The sequence below is a fragment of the Carcharodon carcharias genome, chromosome 18, assembly GCF_017639515.1.
Source record: "Carcharodon carcharias isolate sCarCar2 chromosome 18, sCarCar2.pri, whole genome shotgun sequence".
Classification (NCBI taxonomy): domain Eukaryota; kingdom Metazoa; phylum Chordata; class Chondrichthyes; order Lamniformes; family Lamnidae; genus Carcharodon; species Carcharodon carcharias.
The window spans coordinates 43,575,650-43,593,798 of NC_054484.1; the positions used below are offsets into that span (position 1 = coordinate 43,575,650).

The following is an 18,149-nucleotide window of genomic DNA, read 5'->3' on the forward strand; positions in this document are numbered from 1 at the left end:
CATTTACTGAAATGTAAGATGTGCAACTAAATCAGTTCAGAGCACAACAAACAATCTGCATACAGGGTGTGAAGCTGACATGGTGAGATGCACCTGCCAGGATATAGCATCTAAAATCAAGGGGAAACAAATCAGCCAGATATACCCTTTCTCATCTCACAAGCACAACAGCTTAGGCACTTTATCGCCTATCCAAGGGAATCTCTAGAAATAACGGTGCAAAGTAATGGGAGTAGAGTTGGTATCGTGGTATCATTTGTCACCCTTTTCTTGTGATTGATGCTGACTGAGTAAATGTCACCTAGGTACAAAGCACAAGAAAATTGTCCCTAATCATAGAATAGTTGGTCATAAAGGGAAACGATTCAACATGTCAAGTCTGTGCCAGTTCTTTGGAATGGCTATGTTATCTTAACATTGTACAGTTTAAATGCTATATTATTTTGGGAATTCTTTTGGAACACATAAGAAAGATAGTTATACTTCACCGGGAACTTAAGAACGTTAGAAATATGATCATGACTGATCTTCTGCCTCAACTCCACTGTCATGTTTGATCCCAATTGATTCCCTCAGGGATAAAAAAAAGCTAAAACAAAAACAGAATTACCTGGAAAAACTCAGCAGATCTGGCAGTATCGGCGGAGAAGAAAAGAGTTGACGTTTCGAGTCCTCATGACCCTTCGACAGAACTTGAGTTCGAGTCCAAGAAAGAGTTGAAATATAAGCTGGTTTAAGGTGTGTGGGGGGGGTGTGGAGAGAGAGAGAGAGAGAGAAGTGGAGGGGGGGTGTGGTTGTAGGGACAAACAAGCAGTGATAGAAGCAGATCATCAAAAGATGTCAACAACAATTGAACAAAAGAACACATAGGTGTTAAAGTTGGTGATATTATGTAAACGAATGTGCTAATTAAGAATGGATGGTAGGGCACTCAAGGTATAGCTCTAGTGGGGGTGGAGGGAACATAAAAGATTTTAAAATATTTAAAAATAATGGAAATAGGTGGGAAAAGAAAAATCTATATAATTTATTGGAAAAAAAAAGAAGGGGGAAACAGAAAGGGGGTGGGGATGGGGGAGCGAGCTCAAAACCTAAAGTTGTTGAATTCAATATTCAGTCCGGAAGGTTGTAAAGTGCCTAGTCGGAAGATGAGGTGTTGTTCCTCCAGTTTGCGTTGGGCTTCACTGGAACAACGGAGCAAGCCAAGGACAGACATGTGGGCAAGAGAGCAGGGTGGAGTGTTAAAATGGCAAGCGACAGGGAGGTTTGGGTCATTCTTGCGGACAGACCACAGGTGTTCTGCAAAGCAGTCGCCCAGTTTACGTTTGGTCTCTCCAATGTAGAGGAGACCACATTGGGAGCAACGAATGCAGTAGACTAAGCTGGGGGAAATGCAAGTGAAATGCTGCTTCACTTGAAAGGAGTGTTTGGGCCCTTGGACGGTGAGGAGAGAGGAAGTGAAGGGGCAGGTGTTGCATCTTTTGCGTGGGCGTGGGGTGGTGCCATAGGAGGGGGTTGAGGAGTAGGGGGTGATGGAGGAGTGGTCCAGGGTGTCCCGGAGGGAGCGATCCCTACGGAATGCCGATAGTGGGGGGTGAAGGGAAGATGTGTTTGGTGGTGGCATCATGCTGGAGTTGGCGGAAATGGTGGAGGATGATCCTTTGAATGCGGAGGCTGGTGGGGTGATAAGTGAGGACAAGGGGGACCTTATCATGTTTCTGGGAGGGAGGAGAAGGCGTGAGGGTGGATGCGCGGGAGATGGGCCGGACACGGTTGAGGGCCCTGTCAACGACCGTGGGTGGAAAACCTCGGTTAAGGAAGAAGGAGGACATGTCAGAGGAACTGCTTTTGAAGGTAGCATCATCGGAACAGATGCAACGGAGGCGAAGGAACTGAGAGAATGAGATGGAGTCCTTACAGGAAGCGGGGTGTGAGGAGCTGTAGTCGAGGTAGCTGTGGGAGTCGGTGGGTTTGTAATGGATATTGGTGGACAGTCTATCACCAGAGATTGAGACAGAGAGGTCAAGGAAGGGAAGGGAAGTGTCAGAGATGGACCACGTGAAAATGATGGAGGGGTGGAGATTGGAAGTAAAATTAATAAATTTTTCTAAGTCCCGACGAGACCATGAAGCAGCACCAAAGTAATCATCGATGTACCGGAGAAAGAGTTGTGGAAGGGGGCCGGAGTAGGACTGGAACAAGGAATGTTCCACATACCCCATAAAGAGACAGGCATAGCTGGGGCCCATGCGGGTACCCATAGCCACACCTTTTATTTGGAGGAAGTGAGAGGAGTTGAAGGAGAAATTGTTCAGCGTGAGAACAAGTTCAGCCAGACGGAGGAGAGTAGTGGTGGATGGGGATTGTTCGGGCCTCTGTTCGAGGAAGAAGCTAAGGGCCCTCAGACCATCCTGGTGGGGGATGGAGGTGTAGAGGGATTGGACGTCCATGGTGAAGAGGAAGCGGTTGGGGCCAGGGAACTGGAAATTGTTGATGTGACGTAAGGTGTCAGAGGAATCACGGATGTAGGTGGGAAGGGACTGGACAAGGGGAGAGAGAAGGGAGTCAAGATAACGAGAAATGAGTTCTGTGGGGCAGGAGCATGCTGAGACGATCGGTCTACCAGGACAGTTCTGTTTGTGGATTTTGGGTAGGAGATAGAAGTGGGCCGTCTGAGGTTGGGCGACTATCAGGTTGGAAGCTGTGGGAGGAAGATCCCCAGAGGAGATGAGCTCAGTGACAGTCCTGGAAACAATGGCTTGATGTTCAGTGGTGGGGTCATGGTCCAGGGAGAGGTAGGAGGAAGTGTCTGCGAGTTGACGCTCAGCCTCCGCGAGATAGAGGTCAGTGCGCCAGACAACAACAGCACCACCCTTGTCAGCGGGTTTGATGACAATGTCAGGATTGGATCTGAGAGAATGGAGTGCAGTAAGTTCAGAGAGAGACAGGTTAGAATGGGTGAGATGAGCAGAGAAATTGAGACGACTAATGTCACACCGACAGTTCTCAATGAAAAGATCAAGAGTAGGTAAGAATCCAGAGGGAGGGGTCCAGGTGGAGGGAGAATATTGGAAATGGGTAAAAGGATCTGTTGAACTGGGAGAGGACTCCTGCCCAAAGAAGTGAGCCCGGAGACGAAGACGGCGGAAGAAGAGTTCAGCATCATGCCGAGCCCGAAATTCATTGAGGTGAGGGCGTAAGGGTATGAAACTAAGTCCTTTGCTGAGCACTGAACGTTCAGCATCGGAGAGGGGAAGGTCAGGGGGTATAGTGAATACACGGCTGGGGCTGGGATTGGAAGATGGGGTGGGGACGGAGGGACAGGCAGGGGTGGAGGGTCCTAGATGGGTGTTGGTGTCGATGAGTTGTTGGAGCTTGCGTTCCTTAGCACTTGAGAGAAAGAGAAAAAGTTTCTTGCTGAGGCGTCGGATGAGCCGAAGAATAAAATGAAACTGGGGGCACGCGCAGCTTTGAAAAAGGGTACGGCGGTGCTGCTGGAGGGAGAGGTCGAGTGTGTTCATATGGCGGCGCATGGCACTGAGTGTGGATTTCAGAATATGACGGGAACAGAACTCCGAGAAACGTTTTATGTCCCGGAGATACCTGTAATCCTGGGTGGGTTCGAAACATGAGGGGTGGAATTTCAGTTGTATTCCACGTGGGGTAAGTTGGAGACGGAGACAGTCACTGAGAAAGGAGATATGGCTGTGAAAGCGGGTTTTAGTAAACACCTTGTCAAACACCAGGAGGGAAATGGAAAGCAATGAAGGTGGGCAAGGAAAAAGAGAGGTACGGAAATCTTGTCGCAGAAAAGAACAAAACTTCTTCAAGGAGGTAGGCATTTCTTGAAGAGCAGTGGCAGTCAATTAAACACAGAGATAAAAACAAAAAAACTGCGGATGCTAACTTGCTTTGGCTTGCTGCATTGTTCCAGTGAAGCCCAACGCAAACTGGAGGAACAACACCTCATCTTCCGACTAGGCACTTTACAACCTTCCGGACTGAATATTGAATTCAACAACTTTAGGTCTTGAGCTCGCTCCCCCATCCCCACCCCCTTTCTGTTTCCCCCTTCCTTTTTTTTCCAATAAATTATATAGATTTTTCTTTTCCCACCTATTTCCATTATTTTTAAATATTTTAAAATCTTTTATGTTCCCTCCACCCCCACTAGAGCTATACCTTGAGTGCCCTACCATCCATTCTTAATTAGCACATTCGTTTAGATAATATCACCAACTTTAACACCTATGTGTTCTTTTGTTCTATTGTTGTTGACATCTTTTGATGATCTGCTTCTATCACTGCTTGTTTGTCCCTACAACCATACCCCCCCCTCCACTTCTCTCTCTCCCTCTCTCTCTCTCTCTCTCCGCCCCCCCACACACACCTTAAACCAGCTTATGTTTCAACTCTTTCTTGGACTCGAACTCAAGTTCTGTCGAAGGGTCATGAGGACTCGAAACGTCAACTCTTTTCTTCTCCGCCGATGCTGCTAGACCTGCTGAGTTTTTCCAGGTAATTCTGTTTTTGTTTTGGATTTCCAGCATCCGCAGTTTTTTTGTTTTTATAAAAAAAAGCTATTTGTCCCAGCGTTGAATATATTCAATGATAGAGCATCCAGAACCCTCCAGAGTAGAGAATTCCAGATTCACAATCCTCTGAGCAAAGAAATTTTTCCTCATCTCAGTTCTAAATAAAAAAGTGCTCATCCTGAGGCTGTGCCTTCGTGTTTTAGATTCCCCAGTCAGGGAAAATAACTTCTTAGGCCTGAATTTTCCAGTTGGCAGGGGGATGGAGCGGGCGTGAGAGTGGGTGGACCCGATCGCTGTCTGCAATTGGGTCCACGTCACTATTTTACGCGGGCAGGCCAATTAAGGCCCGCCCGGCGTATTTCTCGACTCCCAAGGATAGCGGGAGTGGGTGGGCAGCGGCAGGCGTGCACAGACCGCTGGATACAATGGCAAACTGGCAGCCTGTTTAAATGAAGGCCTGGCAGTCCTTTCTAGGCTGCTCACAATGGCAAGTGCAAGGCCACAGCAAAGGGCTTCTGGTGAGCACGCCAGTCTGGAGGGTAGGGCAGTGGGACAGGCCAGGCGGGAAAGGAAGACAGGGAGCCAGTGTCCCCTTTGTTTATCGGATGATTGCCTTGCTGTCCTCCTCGAGGACAGAGGGTTGTGCTGGCTCCCCAGGATGGGAGGAGGAGGTCCCCCCACATGATGAAACGTGCCTGGGAGGAGGTGGCGGAGGTGGTGAGCTCCTGTGATGTGGTGCGGCGCACTTGGATCCAGTGTCGCAAGCGCTTCAACGACTTGTTGAGCTCTGGCAGGGTGAGTATCATGTTGGTATTGGGCATTTAACCCAGCAGGTTGGCTTACCCCCTGCTGCTGCCCCCCCACCACCAGTCTGAATGTCATGACTGCATTGAATCATTGATGGCGTTTGTCCTCTGCTGGGTGGGCAAGCAGACATTGCCCATGCTGAGGTCAGCCTGCGAGGATGATGAGGAGATGTGTTTTGTCCCCGCAGCATGTGTTACACTGAGTCCCACATGTGGGGGCAACCTGGAGGAGCTGCACCTAGGCGCTGTGTTTGAACTCCAGGACATGCCCAATTCAGGGTGATGAGATGGTGGGAAGGGAGCTTCAAGGTGGTATGGCAAGGAACCATCTGCTGCCCTCTGTGCTCCATGTGCCTGCGCCTCCTTGCTATGGAAGTATATACCATGTGGTGCCTAACATGATGCAGGCAGCATGTGTCCAAGATGAGGGGTAGGGGGATGGGGAGCAGGCCCAGCATCTTTGTGTGAGTGCTTGGTAGCAGCGGGGTGAGGAGGCACTGGAGCCCTGATATGTCCCATTCTGGTTGGGGTTGGCTGTGCGCAAACAGAATCCATGTGCAATTTGCACTAATCAATGCTCTTCTCTCATTTTCCGGAAAAGGAATGCTCATAACACGGCAGAACGTGCGAGGACTGGCAGCAGCCAGGCACAGATCACCATTCTAAGATGTTTCAAGTAGGAGGCCCTGGATCTCATGAGGCGCCATGCACCCAGGTCCACTGGTGTCGGTGAGGCTGGGGTGCTACGGCCAGGTATTTATGCCCAACAGTGAGGTTAGCATTGTCCTCCCAACAGCCATAGCGCTGCTAAATGTTAAATGATTTAATTTTGCAACATGGCTTGACCATTGGTTATGGAAAGATGAGCGCATAATGATCCGGGGAACAGGGATGGACTTTGTCATTGTCTCCACGCTAAGTGATCCACTGTCCTTGTTCTTCCTTTCAGCATCATCAGAACAGGGCCAGGAGGAGGAGCAGCAGATGCCCCCTCTCACACCTGAGGGGCCGGAAGTCTCACCAGCGTCACACCATTTCTGAGAGGCAGGCACCAGCACAGATACTAGCACCTCAGTGGGAATTCGAACAACGGCTAGTGCCCCGGGGCACAACAGTGAGGGCACTTCACACTCGCTGGAGGAGCTGGCAGAGATAGCGAGTGCCCGTGGCGCCAGCAGTTGGAGGACTGCAGGGGACCAGGCACATGCTCAGTCGGTGTCTGACGATGTGCCTCTGGAGTCATCCAGGTGCAGGTGTGTGGGAGCATCTGGGGGAGATACATGAAGCTATGCTTGGCTTGGTCTCCGTGGTGGAGGAATCTATGCGGATGCTCACCGAAGCAATGAGCCACATGTCCGAGTGCCATGCGTCCTCCATGGAGAGAGTGGCGACTCTCGTGGAGAGCCTACTCCAGGAGACCCATCAGGGCTTCCTGGGGATGCGCTCTGACCAGCAAGTCCTCATATCGGCATTGGCCTCAGATGCTCAGTGCCAGTGTGGGAGATGGTATGAGCATCAAGTTTACCAGCTCAGTGCCCATCCATCCACGGTGAGCAGGGAGATCCGAAGCGATCTCACGTCAGTGCAGCAGCTGCCTGTCGTCTCTGCAAGCTCCTCTCAGGGTGCTCCGGATGATAGCGGCAGCTCCTCCGCCCCTTTCCCAGTGACTGTATCATCCAGTGAGGCTGTGGACGACTGGGGAGATGCCAGCTGTGCAACTGGCAGCTCCCTCCCAGGCAAGGCCAGCACAGGATCCACGGGTCAGAGGACGACCGCCAAGGTCATCAAGGCCAACAGGACAGCAGAGTCAGCAGGTTGTCTCAGATGCCTCTCCGAGCGATGGGGCAGCACCAAGACGTAGTACCCGGAAATGAAAGCATAAGGCACCTTAGGCACACCACGGGTTTTTCACTGATGCTTTTTTGTTGGCCCGAGATGAAGCCCTTATGATTATATTTGATTTGTAACACTCTTGTCTTTTTTTTATAATAAGCTGCTTTGTTTAATACATTAAATTCAGATATGTCACCATGGCTGAGGGTGCCACTTTTCTTCTGCATGTGTATGGTTTCCAAAACTGTAATGAGTGCTCTGTTGGACATTCAGCTTTATTAACAATGCCCTTAGTTACTGTTGCGAATCTGACAGATTTTGCGCTTAGCTGTCAAGCCGACAGCCCAGGCTTGTCCCAGTGGACCAGCTGTGGTGTGCTACCTGAAGGTTCATTGGATTAAAGCCTCCTGGGTGTCCCTGCCTCCCTAGAGTATGCCCAGGTCAGCGACTACCCCCTCAGCATTTCCCTGTGCATGCTCATCCTCAGACTCACTGCTGGACTCATCGTGTGCAGCCGCAACCACTGAATTGACGTCTTCATTGTCCACTGCGCCCCCCTTTCCAGCGCAAGATTGTGGAGAGCGCAGCATGCAACCACTATCACAGAGACACGATCTGGGGGTTACTGGAGTGTGCCCCCTGAGCGGTCCAGCCATCGGAGGCACATCTTGAGAAGACCGATGGCTGTCTCCACCACAGTCCTTGTGGTGTCGTGGCTCCTATTGTACTGCTGCTCAGCTTCTGTTCTTGGATGGTGGAGAGGAGTTATGAGCCACCTTCTGATGGGATAGCCTTTGTGTCACCCAGCAGCCATGCATCAAGCTGGGTTGCAGCACTGAAGAGCCCTGGCACCTGGGAGTGTCTGAGGATGCAGGCATTGTGGGAGCTGCCCGGGTACCTTGCACAAACTTGCAGAATCTGCATCCTGTGGTCACACACTTTCTGCATGTTCATGGAGTGGAAATCTTCCTGTTGACGAAGGCACCAGGCTCACCTGTTGGTGCCTTGATGGCCACATGTGTGCAGTCTATAGCACCCTGGACATGGGGGAAGCCAGCAATGGCTGCGAAGCTTCTGGCTCGCTGTGTCTGGCTTGTTTGGTCTCAACGGTAGTGGGTGAAGGTCAATGCACGCCTGAACAGAGCATCTGTAACTTGCTTGACACAAGTGTGGACAGCTGATTGGGAGACACCACAAAGATCACCCACCGAGCTCTGGAAGGAGCCAGAGGCACAGAAGTCGAGGGCAGCTATGATCTTTAGAGCCACTGGTGTGGGGTGTCCACCCACACAGTTAGGGGAGATCTCAGGCCCAACGTCTGACAGATATAGTTGACTGTCTCCCTTGACAGATGGAGCCTCCTTTGGCACTACACCTCAGACATATTGAGGTAGCTGCTTCACCTCCTGTATACCCTGGCAGCAGGATAGTGGCATCTTCTGCCACCCTTTCCATCTTGGACAACCTCTTGGCCCTGCACTCCTTGTGCCTGCGCCTGTCCTCCCAAAGGTGGCTCCCCTGGAGGCTGAATGTGCACTCCTGGCCTCCTCCCCCTTCTCGCCCTCCCTTCCTCCTTAGAGGAGCTGCCTCCAGTGGACAGATCAGCTCCCATTCCCGGGCTAAGGGAAGGCTTCCTGAAACCTGCAGGCCCAGAAAATATTTCTTACTGCAGAGTGCTGACCTGAAGGTTAAGAGTCCAGGAAAAGCAGCTGGAATGCATTCTGAAGTACTGCAGATCACACAGGCAAGTTTGTAAAACTTTCAAAAATAAATACTTGACTGTGCACTTTCACGACCCCAGTGAGCCCTCTTATCCCGCCTGTGGATGAGGTTAATACAAATGTGTCCTACCCGCCTGCCTATCGCGCCCATGTGCCGACCCAAAGATTGCATGGGTGCCAAAAAATTGGCCTCGATTGAACACTTAAGGGCCTTAAGTAGCCCGTTAATTAATGGCAGGTGTGCGTTGGACATCATCGTGTGCCCGCCCAACGAAATATTGCGATGGCGCGTAGTGACGTCGGGACACTCGCCTGACATCACTGTTCGTCATTTTACACACGGCCCCTGCACAACAACTGGAAAATTCTGCCCTTAGAGTTTACCCTGTCAAGCCCCTTCAGAATCTTGTATGTTTCCATGAAATTACCTCATACTTCTAGAGAGTAAAGGCCCAACTTACTCGGCCTCTCATCAGAGAACAACACTCTCGTCCCAGGAACACAACTAGTGAACCTTCCCTGTACCATCTCCAAGGCAAGTGTATCCTTGCTTAGATATAGAGACCAAAACTGCACACAATACTCCAGGTGCCCTATACAACTGAAACAAGACTTCTTGCAAACATGCGAATATACGCATTAGGTGTAGGAGTAGGCCATTCGGCCCCTCGAGCCTGTATTCACCATTCAATAAGATTATGGCTGATATTATTGTAACCTCAATTGCATGCCTTGCAATAAAGGCCAACATGCCATTTGCATCCCTAATTGTTTGTTGCACATGTTAGTATAGCAGTAATGTAATTGGACTCATAACCCAGAGGCCCAGCCTAATGCTCTGTGGACAGGGATTCAAATCCCACAACAGCAGCCAAAAAATCTGGAATGAAAGCTGTCACTGATTGCTATAAAAACCCATCCATTTCACTAAGGAATTCTACTGTCCTTACCTGGTCTGGCCTACATGTGACTTTTAATTCTTAGATGCTAGATTATAAATAGCTGAGGTCCCAGTGCTGATCCTTGCAGCACTCCACCAGTTGCAGCCTGCCAACTTTAAAATGCCCAATTTATCCCTTCTCTGTGCACTAACCAATCCTCCATCTATGCTAATATATTAATCCTGACTCTATGAGCCCTTATCTTGCATAATATCTGTTGTGCGACACATTACTGAATTGCAAATCTAAATATATTATCTGCTGGCTCCCCTTTATCAACCTATTAGTTACACCCTCAAAGATCTCTAATAAGTAACTCTAATTAATTAAACATAATTTCCTTTTCATAAAACCATGTTGATTCTGTCGGATTAAACTATGAATTTCTAAGTACATTGCTAAGACTTCCTTCATTATAAATTCCAGCATTTTCCCAACAACTGATATCAAACTAGTCTGTAGTTCACTGTTTTTCGCTCCTTCCTTTCTTGAATACCAATGTTACATTTGCTAACTTCCAATCTACTAGTACCCCATTCTATGATCTAGGGAAATTTGTAAAATTATAGCCAGTGCATCTACTCTCTCTGCAGATACCTCTTTTAGAACAGGATGTGGACCAACAGGTCCTGCAGATTGTTGGCTTTTAGTCCTCTTATTAGTCCCTTGGTTACCCTCTGTGTCTGGTATGTAATTTGTTGTCCTCTACTATGAAGACAGACATAAAATATTCGTTCAATGTCTCTGCTATTTCCTCATTCCCCATGATAATTTCTCTTGTCTCTGCCTCTACAAGTCCAACATTTGCTTTAGCTACTCTCCTCCTTTTTATAAACTTGTATGAGCTCTTACAATCCGGTTTTATGTTCCTGGCTAGTTTACTCTCATTCTATTTTATCCGTTTTTATCAACTTTTCGGTTGCCCTTTGCTTGTTTCTGAAACTTTCCCAATCCTCAGGCTTACTACTATTCTTCACAATGTTATAAGCCTCTTTTTTAAATCTAACACTATCCTTAACTTCCCTAGTAAGCCATGGATGGATGTTTCTCGTTAAGTTTTTGATTTTTAATAGAATGCATTTTTGTTGAACATTTTGAATAATTTATTTAAATGTTTCCCACTGATCATTTACTGTCAAATCTTTTAGTCTATTTACCCAATCAACTTTAGCCAGGACCCCCACCCCACCCCCCACTTATAATTAGCTTCATTTAAGATTTTTATTTTGGACTCATACTTAATGTGGAATTCAAGTGTATTATAATCACTTTTCCCAGAGGATCATTCACTATAATATTATTAATTAGCCCTGCTCATTACACAATAATAATTCTAAAATAGCTTTCTCCCTAGTTGATTCCAAAACATAACTTTCTAGGAAGTTGTCATGAAAGCATTCTACTAGTCTTCCAGACTACCTTTGCCAATTTGATTTGTTCAATCTGATGATGATGATGATGCTGTTGGCAGGTTCTTCACAGGAAAAGTTCATGGGAAGGCTAGTTTCTGTGGTGGGCAAGCCAAAAGTCTATTTACTTTCGGTGGGACTGGACAATCCCGGCAGCGGGTGGGGCTGGAAAATCCCGCCCCATGTCTCTGAAATGCCGATTACATCGAACCCATTAATCTTCAACTGTGGTACTAATTTGTCAACCTCATTACAAATACTTCATGCATTCAGATAAAGAGCTTTTAGTTTTATTTTTTAATCACCATTCTTTGCATGGGCCTTCTTTACTGAACCCTACACAACACCCGCAACACCCACACCATATCACCCCAACAATGCCCGACCAAGCCTTGGTTACTTGCCCCCTCTGGACTATTGCATTTAGGTTTGAGTACTACACCTCACCAATGATATACAGTATTGGCCTTGGAGGGGGTACACTGCAAATTCACCATAATGATACAAGGGCTAAATTATATAGGCTATAGAACATGGAGAAAAATAACCTTAGTTTATGACTGAGACTTGCTGATGATATGTACATATACATATATATAATGTTCAAGCTTGACTAAAAATCAGTCCATCATGCTTTGAGACACTGGGAGCATGGCTGGTGGGAAAACAGCTTGTTTTTCTCAAAGCTGCTGAACTGTGAGATGTCTTTGTGAAGTAATATTTTTTCCATATTGAAGCCAGACTGACTTATAAAGAAAGGACAAAGAAGGGTTATTAAAAAGGTTTCTAAACAGACCTTGAGTCTGGAAAAGCAGATGTGTGTCAGTCAGTGCCCCCAAGATTTGGTTAGCACAATTAACTACTAGCCAACAAATTAAACGCTCAGGTTTCATATCTGAAAAGCTGTCCGCTTAGTAAACCTGAACCGAGCTCTGCGAAGAACAGCAGAAGGTGAGGACCAACCCCAACATAGCACATGCTGATGGAACTTTAAATGTATAAATGACAGTAATTTTTTGAACATAAATATTGTAGTCAACATAGGTGGTCAATCATCTGGTCAATCACTGAAAACTACAATTGACGTGGAACTGATTTGTAGACATAAGCTCCTTGCAACTCCATGTTTTGATGTGTTCTATCACTTGACTAACAGTGATATGAATGTATTGCATTGCAAAAGAGTAGTAGAGATTTGTAATGTTTAACTGAAAGCTTTTGAGTATGAACTCACTATTTGTGTAATTCTCAAGTCAGAACTCTAAAACCTGTTAGGACTTAGAAAAATCTTACAATTCTGAGGATAGGTTGCATAAACTTGATTTGCATTCCCTTAAGTTTAAAAGGTTAAGGGGTATTCTAATATTCTTCCTATATCAAATCTACTGAAATGCTTCAATATCAATTGCTTTGCGCCTTCCATTTTGTGTAGTTTTGGAGCCCCATCCCAGACTTGAACACATGGATACAAATTGAAGCTGCAAGCTTAAAGCCAATTATGCAGAGCACGTTGGCCATCCCCCAAACTATTGCTGCCATCAGCTAAGTTTCATGACTGCACTGGAATGCACCCCTAGTTTCTCTGTTTTACATCTTTTGGGTCCTAGACAAAAATATATTTTCTCCTGGGCCTAAGGCAATGGGTGTGATGCCCCCTGCCAAGTTGGATTGGACTCTTCTATGCTCCTTGATAGTGACAGGAGGTTGTCTGGCAGGTCAGTGAATTCACCCAGCATCGCCATGTGTGTCCTCATCAGCATTCTTCGGTATGCTCCCCGCCAGAGTTCTCATCTGAGTCTCCTGAGTCTCTTCTGTAATCTCAATCTTCAGTGAGCTGGCAAACAAACCATTCTTTACTCTTGGCCTAGCTGCAGCCGATTTGTGTGCAGTGACTCACCACGTGATAATCCCAACTCCATAGTAGTGCCCAAGGTTATGTGCAGTGCCAGTTTCTGAGCTGGTGGTTGCGAATGTCTGACAGAACTGCTTCATCAGTGCTGTGCTGTTGCTCTCTTTCCTTCTACAGCTGCTGGGCTGGGCAGGTGGCAGTTCTTGGGTGTCTGAAAGCAGAAAATTAGAAGAAGGTTGGGATAAGCGAGGGAGGATGGGGTGGAAGGCAAGAGATCCATGGTCACATCATCTGTAAGCTCGCTCACCATGCCAGAAAGTAGCATGAGGGTGACCTAGGAGTTTAGAAGGCATATCAGGCAGGAACGTATCATCATCCTGAATTTTCCCAGTGACACTGGATGTCATGGGCTTTGTCATGGCAGCTCCATGAGACTGAGAGCCATCTCCTCCATAGTGCTCATGAGATGCAGATATCCATGTCTGGTTGTGCTTTGTTTCCTTCTATCATGTGCCACCTTGCCCTGCAAGAGGAAGGGGAGAATGTCAGTGAATGTCAGCACTGTATTTGGGTGATATTCCTGTCATTGCTGAACAGCTGGAGGCCTGTGAAGGCAGCAAGAGATGGGGGTTAGGCTGGCAGCATTGGTAGATATGTGAAGGTCAGGTGGCATATTTACATGTTAGGCACGAGCCCCAAGTACCAAGGACTGCTAATGGGTAAGTCATGGGGGTGTAATTCACTGAACAGTTTCAGAGGCTAGTCGTGTAGTGGCATGGAGATGTCAAACGAAGATACATTCACTGACGTTGACCACCACATGGGGTCAGTAGGCTCCTTGTGGCACTGCTGTCAGCTCTACAGTCCAGATGCTGGGAACTGACCTCTCTGCCACCTGCTATCAATCCTTTCTGAAAGTTGTCCTTGAGGGCCTCCTGGCCTTCCATGGAATCATGGCATCTGTCCTCTTGTCCACCTCTGCTACTAAGGCCTCCAGCACCATATCCATGATCCTGGAGTCCTCTCTGTTCCTTGGTGTCCCATTATCTCCATTTAGAATTGCAGCAACAGTATTCATCATTAGCCTCCTGAAATTCAGTGCAGCTTTCCTTTAAGAAGCCTCTAGGCACAGAAGGCTGGCTGCATCATGTATTATCAGCGCAACACTGTTTGGTTCCCTGTTGAGTACAGAAGAGCCAGCAGTGTGGGAGCCACTTGGCCCAATGCTATTATCATGCAAATAAGGTAACACCATCAAATCTGCATGCTGCCCACCTCTACCAGATCTGGCGCAGGCAAGTGGGCATGTCAGGAATAATGACCTTGTACCTGGGAAACATGGCCAATCAATCTTTAGCCCAACATCTCTGCTGGTTTCTGGGCTTGATATTCACTTTTACATCTGCGTTCTATGGAGACCATATTCTCCATTGGAATGTCTCTATTCTAGTATCTGATCTGTTCCTGCATTCTCAGTTTTCAACTGCTCGCAAGGAATTTTTCACTGGACTAAGTTAGCTTTGATCAGTTCCTTATACTTCTTTTATTTCCATCCTGCTCTGTACTCAATCCCAATCAATGCTAAATGATCTCTGTTTTGTTTCCTTCCCTCCCCTTCAACACAATAGGGTTGGACTGGTCCACACGCTCCTATTGTGATTCCCATTCTTGTGTGCTCCTCAACACTATCTGCTATTCCATGGGCCAGCTCCTTCATCTGCATTGATCCCGTGAATTTATTTTTCACTGTCCCATGTCTTCATGCCCTCAGCCCCTGGGTTTTGCTCCTCCTGTTTCTTATTCCTCTGCTGTACTGGATCTACTGGTACGCACTTCCAACAGTGAGGCAACATTTATTCTGGACCCTTGCATAAAACTGTGCTGGCTCAAGATAGTCTCTTTGCCTTTTCTTGGACCTCTATTTCCCACTGGCTAACCTCCAGCAATGCACCCACTAATAACTTCCCTTCAATCAGCTCCTGGAATCCCTTCCTGTCCGCAACTGTCGCTGAACCTGGGTATTGGTTTGTTGATGCTTCAAATTGACTCAAGGTTTGTAGATTTTAACTTCGAAAGCTCTAATATTGTCTCCTCCATTTATAAGTTTACGAACAGGACAAGACTTTCTTAATCTTTGCTTATGTAACTGGAATTCTCTCCAAGTCCACTTGCAAGCACATTTTGGCTACTGCACTGGACCCAGCACATTCCTTCTTTCTTCCTTTTCTGTTCTTCCAATGGCTTCTTTTGGGCCCTTCTCTTGTGTCTCCTGTCTTTCCTGTTACCCAACCATGTAAAGGAATGGATTAAATGGGCTATTCTTATTTCTTTGAGAAGCTTCTTTTACATAGGGAGTTGAGTTTGTGGAATTCACATCCAGGTTATTGTTGAGGCAAAAATTATGTCAACATTCGAGATTAGATTGGATATGTGGATAAAGGAAAAGGGGGTGAAGGGAAAGGGAAGAGTGCTTAAATGTGATTTGAACTATTTGCTCATGTAGAGCATAAATGCCAACAGACTGCCTGGGCCAAATGACCTGTTTCTATGTTGTAACTTCTATATATTTCTATATACATGCCAATCAGCATTTCACACTAACAGTCAGCGTTTGCAAAGTTGCCTCTTTATGTCCGTGTTTGTTGACCAAAGTTAGGGCTGCCTGTATTGCCTGACTAGTCAAGGTCACCCCAAAACACCATGCATTTTTCACATCAGTGCTTGACTATCTTGTAATGAAAAGGCACCCAGCGGTGTATAAGTACTTCAAAATTTCAGGTTGAAATATATTGCAGAGACTTATGCACAGGCATCATTATATGAGTCCCTTGCTACCTGGCATATCTTCCAATGTCTCCACAAAATTGCATGCAATTCTCCTCTACACATGCGCATGACAAAGTTTGCACACATGTCTGATGCTTGAGTCCGTTCTAGCTCATAATGAAATGGTGATGAAAGAGTGGTACTTAACAGATATACTGTAAAATATTTTGGAGAGAAGAGCAAAGTAAAGTATATTAAGAGGAGAATACAGTAGATAGGGATACAAAGGAAACAGGAGACCGAAATTAGGTACTTAACACTTGTTAAAAGACACCTTTTTTCATATTGGGCAACTCATGAGCAGATTCGCCCTGCTTAGGATTCTTGAGTGGCTATCCCAGAGCCACAGGAATCAACCTTCCCCACCTCCAACGTTTCTGTCCCTTTAGCTGCTCCAACGGCAACCCATTCCATGGTTATTTCCCAAGAGCCGCTGTAAGTGGTCCGAAATTGTTTTTTCCCATGGGCCAAGTTATCTGTGGTAGTACAATCAATGCCAGCAGCTAGCTGGTAGAGGCCCAGGACACATTTCTATTGATTCTCATGCTTCTTGCTATAGACCTCTGTAACGCCTAGTCTGGGTCAGGATCTGAGAAGGCCCAGACTAACTCCAACCCCAATTAACCTATAAATCTGAAACATAATGATGTAATGAAAAGGTTAACCAGAGTAGCAGCAGAATTATACTGCTGCCATGAAGTAATTTAATTCTTTCTTTGTTAAGTAGGCTAATATGATTCTTAAATTGCAATGTCTTAAAATAACTAATTGATGATATAATCCTACAATGTCACAACAATTCTAAGATGATGACCACTGATCTTCTGAACTGAGAACTGTCCCTTACAGTGCTGACAGTTTTAAGATGCTTGCAGGAAGTAATCGTCTGATAGACAATCTGTCTTAATGGGATAAGTTATTTGAAGATATGCCAATGCATACTCATTCGTAAACCTGGGAGAACTGTAATCACTGATATCTGCTTACAAGAATACCTTAGACCTACAGAAGAAAAACTTTAATTCAAAAAGGTGAAGTTATGTAAAATGGGAGGTCCAGGTAGTGAAGTTAATGAGGAAAGATGAATCAAACACAAGTTTATAGTTATACAGTAATTACAGCACAGAAGGAGGCCATTGGGCCAATCATGTCAACGTAAGTTCTAACTTTTGTTAGAAAGGATTTCTTGAAGAAAAGTCATTAACATGAAATATTAGCTGTGTTTCTCTCTCCACAGATGCTGCCTGATCTACAGCATATTTTGACCATTCTTTGTTTTTATTTCAGAATTCCAGGAAGGCAGTGTTTTGCTTTTGTACAAGCTTATGATCGACCAGCAGGATAGAAATAAGCAATAAACTGATAAATTGATAAAGATGGCAAGGGGGGGGGGCATAAGATCAGGTGCCATGGCGGTGCCATTGTGCCCATCACCTACTCACCTCCGCTGGTATTTTACTGGTGGCATGCAAGGCTGCAGAGAGCCCTGCCTTCCCTTGGGCCAACTGTGGTCCTTAAGTGGCATTCTCCCACTGCCATTGCTGGGCAGGAGGTGTCAATAGCACATGGCCATCTGGTGGCTTACATGCAGACTGAGAGAGGCCTCCAGTTAGAGGACCCTGTGCCCAACGGAGATGCTACCCCCATGTATCCTACACCCACCAGCCTTTGCAAACCCGGCCCCCATCGCAATGCAGGGAACTGCCAGCCTGGCACCAGCAAAACCCCATACTTACCTAAATATTGGTCTCCATGATTCTTACATTGGGGACTGCCTGTTATCTCAGCAGTGGCCGCTGTTCTGGGTGGAGCTGCTGGGACTAGAGAGCTGCTGGCTACTTGATTGGTAGATAGCTCTTGGAGGTGGGACTTCCTCCCAGATGGGGGTGGAAGTCTCATCCAAAGCCAATTAACAGCCCCCAATGACACTGGCACTATGCAAACATATGACCATGATGACCTATGGCATATTGTAAGAATTCTATAGTACACGGAGACCAAATGATGTGGCAGGTTGACACCTCAGAGGAATTGTCCGAAGCAGTAGAAAAATTAACAATGAGAAAGACATATAAAGCATGAGGTGCCATGTCAGAGAAATAGCACAATACAAACAAGTCAATGAATAAATAACTGTGTAAGTGCTCGAATGTATGACTATGTTTACAGCATTCATGTGTGGTACTTCTAAAAAATGTTTACAAAAAATAAATGGAACCCTGATTTATC

General features: G+C 46.5%; 1 protein-coding gene across 1 annotated transcript in view; it reads right to left on the minus strand.

Annotated features, from left to right (window-relative positions):
• The window catches only part of stxbp5l (syntaxin binding protein 5L), a 598,592-nt gene that overhangs the window by 328,377 nt on the left and 252,066 nt on the right, over nt 1-18,149 (minus strand). The window lies entirely within an intron of this gene.